This window comes from Ranitomeya variabilis, chromosome 5 (genome assembly GCF_051348905.1).
Source record: "Ranitomeya variabilis isolate aRanVar5 chromosome 5, aRanVar5.hap1, whole genome shotgun sequence".
In the NCBI taxonomy this organism is placed as follows: Eukaryota; Metazoa; Chordata; class Amphibia; order Anura; family Dendrobatidae; genus Ranitomeya; species Ranitomeya variabilis.
The window spans coordinates 187820113-187830450 of NC_135236.1; the positions used below are offsets into that span (position 1 = coordinate 187820113).

At 44.8% G+C, this 10338-nt stretch overlaps 1 protein-coding gene across 1 annotated transcript in view; it reads right to left on the reverse strand.

Moving 5' to 3' along the window:
- ADAMTSL3 (ADAMTS like 3) overlaps positions 1-9596 on the reverse strand; it is a 793440-nt gene extending 783844 nt beyond the window's left edge. Inside the window, exon 1 of the mRNA XM_077263637.1 lies at positions 9518-9596. The gene's annotated coding sequence lies outside the window, so the exon portion shown is untranslated. The remainder of the gene's footprint in view (positions 1-9517) is intronic.
- Between the last annotated feature and the right edge of the window lie 742 nt (positions 9597-10338).

The following is a 10338-nucleotide window of genomic DNA, read 5'->3' on the forward strand; positions in this document are numbered from 1 at the left end:
GTTTTCCATAGATGTTCATGGGTAGACAAAGATATTTCCTTTTATTGGCTTTAGTCTCAAATGTAACCTTGAGAAATGACTTTCCGCTCCTCTGTTCCATTCTGCTGTGCATAATAATATAATATTAAATGTGAAATTTGTATCTTGGCCAGGGGAAACACCTTCATGCTTGACATATCTTCCTTTAACCAGATACGACCACGAGTCACAGCCTTAGTGCACATTGGATATAGCCATGCAGTTGTTAACTAAGCCTTGCCAATATTTATTTTAAGGCTAAGGAGAATCAATTAGCTGCATTATTCAGGGTGCACATTGGCTAATATTAGCCGTAAATTTCTTTGTAGGGACAGTTCCTCACATAGACCCAAATCCCTTTGTCCCTTTTCCAAATTATTTCCATTTTAAGACTCAGAAATAAGGGTCTATGGAAAGTTTGTTTTTGTCATTTCAAATCTAAATGTATATCACCTTGACATTAACTGGAGCTCGTCTTCCACTGCCATCAAGACTTAAGGACTAAAAAAATATATGCATTGATTTTCAATGTATTTTCAGGAATAAAATCTACAATAGGGGAACAAAGTACAAACAAACATTGCAAATAGGTTAAAATGAGAAGTGTAGCCAAACAAATGCAAGTCACTAAGAATTGGATGCCATGAAAACATGTTAGTAATTCTTTACGATAGAAAAATAGGGGTGTTGTAAGAATACAAAGCTCCCAAGTCATATGAAGTTGTGTATAAGGATCAGAGGGCTTCTGTCGAGATGACAAATAAGCTAGGGTCTATAATCAAGTTTATCTGGAATGTGAATGAGCTGACGGCTAATAGATGTACTTAGGGTCTTAATGACTTTAATATTACTTTTTTAGGTGATCTGCTTCCTTTTGATGAGATGGTATGTAACAAGGTCTCTGTACTGCATTATAGGTAGGATGCCCAGCAGTCATGGTCAGTTGTAGACCCAAGGAGAAGAGAAAATATTGTTTTTACTGCTTCTGTCTTCGATTCGAGAGTGACGGGGCGCTTTACAGGATAGGAAAAAAAGTAAAATTCTCCACTGTGAGGTGTCCCTGATTGTAAAAAAGGCCCCTTGAAAATAAATTGACCACAAAATGTGCATCACTGCATTCAGAGATGACTCTATCACCGAGTCATACCTACATAAGGGCTTATTTTTTGTGGGATGACTTTATTTATTGCTACTATCCCTAAAGTACTGGAAGTGTGCTAAAAGTGGTAAATTTAGGAAAAAAGCAAACTTTTTTTCAGTTTTGTTTTTATACTATTTCCTTAGCTGTATAAATGTTATAGTAAAGGGGTTGTGCGGAACCGGGTAGGACGATTCTTAATGGGGTGGTCACGGCAGCAGTGACCCGGTCTGTGGCCCTGGGCGTGCAATAAAAGAGAAGAGGGGAATGTTTGCAGGGGATTTCACGTGACACCACCTGTGGTGTTCGGCAATAGGTAGCCGATGCTGCTTAGGGGGACAGCTGGGGCCGATGGTGTTGCAGCTGAGATGGTTCTGCTCACCACAGGTGGAGCAAGGGCCCAGGGTTACGAGTACAGTCTATCAGGGATCATGGACATAAGGGTGCAGGACTGAGGGAGCGGGAGAGGACTAGAGGACACAAGGGCTGCAGTTTTCTTTACCTTTAAATCCTGGTTGAAGGTGCAGTCTGGTGCACAGGTAACAGGTGGTATTGGATATCCAGGCAGCCTGGAAACAATTCAGAATCCACCTATCCAGGTGGGGTCGGAGGTCTCCCTACTGCGTTGCTCTCTGGGTTCTTGATGCTTTATGCTCCACTCAAGTCCCTCTCTCAGTTTGTCCATTAAATAGAACACTACCCGCATGGCAGGAATCTTGAGCCTGTTCCAGGTGTCACTCCCTCGTAATGACTCCAGGCTCTCATATGCTGCTGTACCTTAGGGTGTCAGCTGGGGCCAGGAGACCTGGGATCTCCAGCCCTCTGGTTCTAGTTGCTGGTCCTGCAGTTCCCACATAACCAAGGGCTCGTGTCCAGTCTTTGGCTCTCAGTCCTATGGTGAGCTCAGTCGCAGCTCCAATCCCCCAGGTTCTCCTCCCTTGCCTCTTCCTCCTTCACTGTCTCAGACTAACTAACTATCCCCGCCTCCAGGTCAGAACTTATAGGGAGGCTCCTCTGAAATCAGGTGTTGGACCTCACCCTTCTGTCTGCAGTAGGAAAGGTGTTGCATGCTGATGTACCTGGAAAGGGGATCCCTCCTTGCTTCAGGCATGACAGCACCCCCTGTGAGGGAGGCAATGCTACTGTGGCAACTGGACTCTTGGGGTGCCACAGTTGTCTGGTCTAAAATAACTAGTCTGCAGTCACACTATGTGACTACAGACTTGTGAATCCTCAAAACGCTGGGAACAGCGGTCACATGACAACAAGTTTGCGATATGCATATTCATGGCCAGAATCTGACTAGTCTGTTTCCGGCGCACTCAGTGCAAGTGTATTATATGAGGCCGGCAACAAATTAGTCTGGCCGGGAGTATGCATATTGCCCGCTGTTCCCAGCGCTAACACTGTCGAATCCTCACAACGTGCAGTGCGAGCACTGTGAGGGTTCACAAGTCTACAGTCCCATACAGCGTCAGACTGGGGTGTCTGGGGCCCACCAGAGGAATGGACTCTAGGGGCCCACCCTACAGCTATATGCAAATATCTGTCATTATAGTGGAGCATCAGCTGTAAAATACCGGCGGCTGCTGCACATCTACCGTGTGCCCCAATAACTGGGATGTATAATTACGGTAGTTTACATTAATGGGGTTCTTGGTTAAAACAAGTTATCACTGATCCATGGGCTCCACAGGATAGGTGATCGCTTAGATCCGACCATTAGAAACTGCACCGAACGGAAGAATGGGGAAGTTTTATCCCTGACAGGACACTTTTATCACTATTTTAAAATGCAGCGGCAGGAGGGATTTCTGACCGCAGCTCCATCCATTCTCTTTGGGGCTTCCAGAAAAATGCAAGTGCAGCCACTGAGGGAATGAATGGATCAGTGATCTAGTCGGACATGCCACTCCAGTCTAATGGGGATAAAAAGTTCCACATTTTGCTGAATGGGTCCAAGCAGTCAGACCCCCACCAATCAATACGTTATCACTTATCCTGTGGAGAGGTGATTACTTTTTTTCCACAGGAAACCCCCTGTAAGTGCATCTCCGCCTCTGTGTACAAAGCATTAAAACTCTAATGGAAATAAAGAATCTTCTCCTAATTAATATCAGAGAGAACAAATGACCGCCATACAAAACACAATCCACTATACCAAGACCAATAATACCACATACAGGAAGAAATACCACCACTCCATGACCAGACTGTTGTGAATTAGACCTTTTTGGCTCCCTCTTGTGGTCACTAGTGATATGACTCTGGGATTCTTTCCTCAGTTTGGCACCCACCTGGGTCGTTAGTCCAGGGGTGTTGCTATATGAACTTCCTGAATTCTCAGTCTGGTGCCTGGCATCGTTGTAATCGGTGCTTTCTGTTTGCTCCTGTCTGCTGGTCCGGGTTCTTGCAAAATTAAGCTAAGTCCTGCTTCCTTGTCTTTTGGTTATTTGCATTGCTCTTATTTTTTGTCCAGCTTGTACTAAATGTGATTCCTGATTTTGCTGGAAGCTCTAGGGGGCTGGTATTCTCCCCCCGGGCCATTAGACGGTTCGGGGGTTCTTGAATATCCAGCGTGGAAATTTTGATAGGGTTTTTGCTGACCGTATAAGTCATCTTACTATATTCTGCTATTAGTCAGTGGGCCTCTCTTTGCTAAATACCTAGTTCATTCTTACGTTTGTCTTTTCTTCTTACCTCACCGTTATTATTTGTTGGGGGCTTGTATCCAACTTTTGGGGTCTTTTCTCTGGAGGCAAGAAAGGTCTATCTTTTCCCTTGTAGGGTTAGTTAGTTCTCCGGCTGGCGCGAGACGTCTAGAACCAACGTAGGCACATTCCCCGGCTGCTGCTATTTGTGGTGCTAGGATTAGATATACGGTCAGCCCAGTTACCACTGCCCTATGAGCTGGTTTTTTGTGTTTGCAGACTTGGTATTTATTTCTGAGACCCTCTGCCATTGGGGTCATAACAGTATGCCAGGCCTACATTGAATGTTTAATGCATTGCAGAAGTGGGATAATAAGAAAGGAAATTCTGATTTTTTTTTTTTTTTTTTTTCCTCTCTTTCTTCCTCCCCTTTACCTCTGAGTGGCTTATGCTTGCTGCAGACATGAATGTCCAGACTTTGATTACAAGTGTGGATCAGCTTGCTGCTCGTGTGCAGGGCATACAAGATTTTGTTACCAGTAGTCCAATGTCTGAACCTAAAATACCTATTCCTGATCTGTTCTCTGGAGACCGATTTAAGTTTAGGAATTTCAGGAATAATTGTAAATTGTTTCTATCTCTGAGACCCCGTTCGTCTGGAGACTCAGCTCAGCAAGTCAAAATTGTTATCTCTTTCTTGCGGGGCGACCCTCAGGATTGGGCTTTCTCGCTAGCGCCAGGAGATCCGGCATTGGCGAATATTGATGCGTTTTTTCTGGCGCTCGGATTGCTTTACGAGGAACCCAATCTTGAAATTCAGGCAGAAAAAGCCTTGCTGGCTATTTCTCAGGGCCAGGATGAAGCTGAAGTGTATTGCCAAAAATTTCGGAAATGGTCCGTGCTTACTCAGTGGAATGAGTGTGCTCTGGCCGCAAATTTCAGAAATGGCCTTTCTGAAGCCATTAAGAATGTGATGGTGGGTTTCTCCATTCCTACAAGTCTGAATGATTCCATGGCGCTGGCTATTCAAATTGATCGGCGTTTGCGGGAGCGCAAAACTGCTAATCCTCTGGTGGTGTTGTCTGAACAGACACCTGATTTAATGCAATGTGATAGAATTCAGACTAGAAATGAACGGAAAAATCATAGATGTCAGAATGGGTTGTGTTTTTACTGTGGTGATTCTACACATGTTATATCAGCATGCTCTAAACGCCTAACAAGGGTTGTTAGCCCTGTCGCCATTGGTAACTTGCAACCTAAATTTATTTTGTCTGTGACTTTAATTTGCTCATTGTCTTCCTACCCTGTTATGGCGTTTGTGGATTCAGGTGCTGCCCTGAGTCTTATGGATCTGTCATTTGCAAAGCGCTGTGGTTTTGTTCTTGAGCCATTGGTAAATCCTATCCCTCTTAGAGGTATTGATGCTACGCCATTGGCGGAAAATAAACCGCAGTTTTGGACACAGGTAACCATGTGTATGACTCCTGAACATCGGGAGGTGATTCGTTTTCTTGTTCTGCATAAAATGCATGATTTGGTCGTTTTGGGTCTACCATGGTTACAGACCCATAATCCAGTCTTAGATTGGAAGGCAATGTCTGTGTCAAGTTGGGGCTGTCAGGGAATTCATGGTGATTCCCCGCCGGTGTCTATTGCTTCCTCTACTCCTTCGGAAGTTCCTGAGTATTTGTCTGATTTTCAGGATGTATTCAGCGAGTCCAGGTCCAGTGCTCTGCCTCCTCATAGGGACTGTGACTGCGCTATAGATTTGATTCCAGGTAGTAAATTTCCTAAGGGAAGACTATTTAATCTGTCTGTACCTGAGCATACCGCAATGCGTTCGTATATCAAGGAATCTCTGGAGAAGGGGCATATCCGTCCATCCTCTTCCCCTCTTGGTGCGGGATTCTTTTTTGTGGCCAAGAAGGACGGATCTTTGAGACTTTGTATTGACTATCGGCTTCTGAATAAAATCACTGTTAAATTTCAGTATCCTTTGCCTCTGTTGTCGGACTTGTTTGCCCGGATTAAAGGTGCCAAGTGGTTCACCAAGATAGATCTTCGTGGTGCGTACAACCTTGTGCGCATTAAGCAGGGAGATGAATGGAAAACTGCATTTAATACGCCCGAAGGTCATTTTGAGTACTTGGTGATGCCTTTTGGGCTCTCTAATGCTCCTTCAGTGTTTCAGTCCTTTATGCATGATATTTTCCGGAAGTATCTGGATACATTTATGATTGTTTATCTGGATGATATTCTGTTTTTTTCTGATAATTGGGACTCGCATGTAGAGCAGGTCAGGATGGTGTTTCAGGTCTTGCGTGAGAATGCTTTGTTTGTTAAGGGCTCAAAGTGTCTCTTTGGAGTACAGAAGGTTCCCTTTTTGGGTTTTATTTTTTCCCCTTCTGCGGTGGAGATGGACCCAGTCAAGGTCCGAGCTATTCATGATTGGACTCAACCCACGTCAGTTAAGAGTCTTCAGAAGTTCTTGGGTTTTGCTAACTTCTACCGTTGTTTTATCGCTAATTTTTCTAGCGTTGTTAAACCTTTGACGGATATGACAAAGAAAGGTTCTGATGTTGCTAACTGGGCTCCTGCAGCCGTGGAAGCTTTCCAAGAGTTGAAGCACCGGTTTACTTCAGCGCCTGTTTTGTGCCAGCCTGATGTCTCACTTCCCTTTCAGGTTGAAGTGGATGCTTCTGAGATTGGGGCAGGGGCCGTTTTGTCGCAGAGAGGCCCTGGTTGCTCTGTAATGAGACCATGTGCTTTTTTCTCTAGGAAGTTTTCGCCTGCTGAGCGGAATTATGATGTTGGCAATCGGGAGTTGCTGGCCATGAAGTGGGCATTTGAGGAGTGGCGTCATTGGCTCGAGGGTGCTAAGCATCGTGTGGTGGTCTTGACTGATCACAAAAATCTGATGTATCTCGAGTCTGCTAAACACCTGAATCCTAGACAGGCCCGTTGGTCATTGTTTTTCTCCCGTTTTGACTTTGTGGTCTCGTATTTACCAGGTTCAAAGAATGTGAAGGCTGATGCTCTTTCAAGGAGTTTTGTGCCTGACTCTCCTGGAGTCGCAGAACCAGTTGGTATTCTTAAAGAGGGTGTAATCTTGTCAGCCATTTCTCCAGATTTGCGACGTGTGTTGCAGAGATTTCAGGCTGGTAGACCTGACTCTTGTCCACCTGACAGACTGTTTGTTCCTGATAAGTGGACCAGCAGAGTCATTTCCGAGGTTCATTCCTCGGTGTTGGCAGGGCATCCGGGAATTTTTGGCACCAGAGATTTGGTGGCTAGGTCCTTTTGGTGGCCTTCCTTGTCACGGGATGTGCGGTCATTTGTGCAGTCCTGTGGGACTTGTGCTCGAGCTAAGCCTTGCTGTTCTCGTGCCAGCGGGTTGCTCTTGCCCTTGCCTGTCCCGAAGAGGCCTTGGACACACATTTCCATGGATTTCATTTCAGATCTTCCGGTGTCTCAGGGCATGTCTGTCATCTGGGTGGTATGTGATCGCTTTTCCAAGATGGTCCATTTGGTATCTTTGCCTAAGCTGCCTTCCTCTTCCGATCTGGTTCCTTTGTTCTTTCAGAATGTGGTTCGTTTACACGGCATTCCTGAGAATATCGTGTCTGACAGAGGATCCCAGTTTGTTTCCAGGTTCTGGCGATCCTTTTGTGCTAAGATGGGCATTGATTTGTCGTTTTCGTCTGCCTTTCATCCTCAGACTAATGGACAAACGGAACGAACTAATCAGACTCTGGAGGCTTATTTGAGGTGTTTTGTTTCTGCAGATCAGGATGATTGGGTGACCTTCTTGCCGTTGGCTGAGTTTGCCCTTAATAATCGGGCTAGTTCCGCTACTTTGGTTTCACCATTTTTCTGCAACTCTGGTTTCCATCCTCGTTTTTCCTCGGGACATGTGGAGCCTTCTGACTGTCCTGGGGTAGATTCTGTGGTGGATAGGTTGCAGCAGATTTGGAATCATGTGGTGGACAACTTAAAGTTGTCACAGGAGAAGGCTCAGCGTTTTGCCAACCGCCGCCGCGGTGTGGGTCCCCGACTTCGTGTTGGGGATTTGGTATGGCTGTCTTCTCGATTTGTTCCTATGAAGGTCTCCTCTCCTAAATTTAAGCCTCGCTTCATCGGTCCTTACAAGATATTGGAAATCCTTAATCCTGTGTCCTTTCGCTTGGATCTTCCGGTGTCGTTTGCCATCCACAACGTGTTCCATAGGTCTTTGTTGCGGCGGTACGTTGTACCTGTGGTTCCTTCTGTTGAGCCTCCTGCTCCGGTGTTGGTTGAGGGCGAGTTGGAGTACGTGGTGGAGAAGATCTTGGATTCTCGTCTCTCCAGGCGGAGGCTTCAGTATCTGGTCAAGTGGAAGGGCTATGGTCAGGAGGATAATTCCTGGGTGGTTGCCTCTGATGTGCATGCGGCCGATTTAGTTCGTGCCTTTCACGCTGCTCATCCTATCGCCCTGGTGGTCTTGGTGAGGGTTCGGTGACCCCTCCTTAAAGGGGGGGTACTGTTGTGAATTAGACCTTTTTGGCTCCCTCTTGTGGTCACTAGTGATATGACTCTGGGATTCTTTCCTCAGTTTGGCACCCACCTGGGTCGTTAGTCCAGGGGTGTTGCTATATGAACTTCCTGAATTCTCAGTCTGGTGCCTGGCATCGTTGTAATCAGTGCTTTCTGTTTGCTCCTGTCTGCTGGTCCGGGTTCTTGCAAAATTAAGCTAAGTCCTGCTTCCTTGTCTTTTGGTTATTTGCATTGCTCTTATTTTTTGTCCAGCTTGTACTAAATGTGATTCCTGATTTTGCTGGAAGCTCTAGGGGGCTGGTATTCTCCCCCCGGGCCGTTAGACGGTTCGGGGGTTCTTGAATATCCAGCGTGGAAATTTTGATAGGGTTTTTGCTGACCGTATAAGTCATCTTACTATATTCTGCTATTAGTCAGTGGGCCTCTCTTTGCTAAATACCTAGTTCATTCTTACGTTTGTCTTTTCTTCTTACCTCACCGTTATTATTTGTTGGGGGCTTGTATCCAACTTTTGGGGTCTTTTCTCTGGAGGCAAGAAAGGTCTATCTTTTCCCTTGTAGGGTTAGTTAGTTCTCCGGCTGGCGCGAGACGTCTAGAACCAACGTAGGCACGTTCCCCGGCTGCTGCTATTTGTGGTGCTAGGATTAGATATATGGTCAGCCCAGCTACCACTGCCCTATGAGCTGTTTTTTTGTGTTTGCAGACTTGGTATTTATTTCTGAGACCCTCTGCCATTGGGGTCATAACACCAGACCACATAGTGACCGAATAATACTACATACAAGGGACAAATACCACCGCACCATGTCAAGACCACATATTACCACCACTTGGTGACCAAATAGCACATACAAGGGACAAATACCACAACACAATTTACAGACCACATATTACCACCACATAATGACTGAATACTACAATACTGATCAGTAATAAAAAAAAACAAAAAAACCCACAATACTATCACCATAAGTGCCAGTATTCACAGGAGATCTGTACTTAGTATGCAGTGTCTGTGTAGAGGTAATACAGCGATCACTGGTGACATTATACACAGGACCTCTGTATATAGTGTATTGATAGGTAATACAGTGATCACTGGTGACATTGTACACAGGACCTCTGTATATAGTATACAGTGTATAGTGTCAGTGTATAGGTAACACTGACTCACCAGTGACGTCTCTAGGTGAAGTCCTTCATCTTTCATCCAGCACAGACCGCCATTATTTCTTCCAGCCAGGACTCGTTTCTGCAGGAAATAACACAGTTATCTCGAGCTCCGCTTGCAGAACAAATTACTTAATTTTTCACAACTTCTACATTACACCACATGAAGAAAAAAAGGCGATATAGTGTCACTCTGCACAGTAACAGGACCGCCCCCCCCCCATTTAAAACAGTATACTCAAAAACTAAAATAAATACATCACTGCAGTAATAATATCCCTTAATTAGCCCCTATGGTAATAATATCCCCCATCCTGGCCCCGTTTATCTCATTCCTGGCTCCAGCCATATGTTCTCGCATCCTGCCCTCATGAGTATCCATTCTACACCATATGATCTCCCCATCCTGCCCCATCTGTCTCCATCGTATCCTATGTATAAAGCTGGGTACTAATCCAATAGGAATAATTGATATTAGCAATTGGATAAAACTTAACCTTTAATTGGTCTATATAAAATGGTACATACATATAAATTAGACAAAGAACAATAGAATAAACACCCTTGTGCTAGTGCAACCAAACCAAACAGAAAAAAGGGGAAGAAAAAACAATAAAACGATAAAATTGACAGTGACTGGAGGTCACAATATATTAGTGGCCCTATTGTCAGGCTAGGGATATTTTATCATGAGCAACACCCATATGGTGTAATGCAATCCCTGTATATGATAATACACTGTCCCTTAATGTTGTATAAATATTGTATAGGTATTATACATGTGTAACAAGGTCGTAATTCTGGCTACATGGAATGATTAATTGG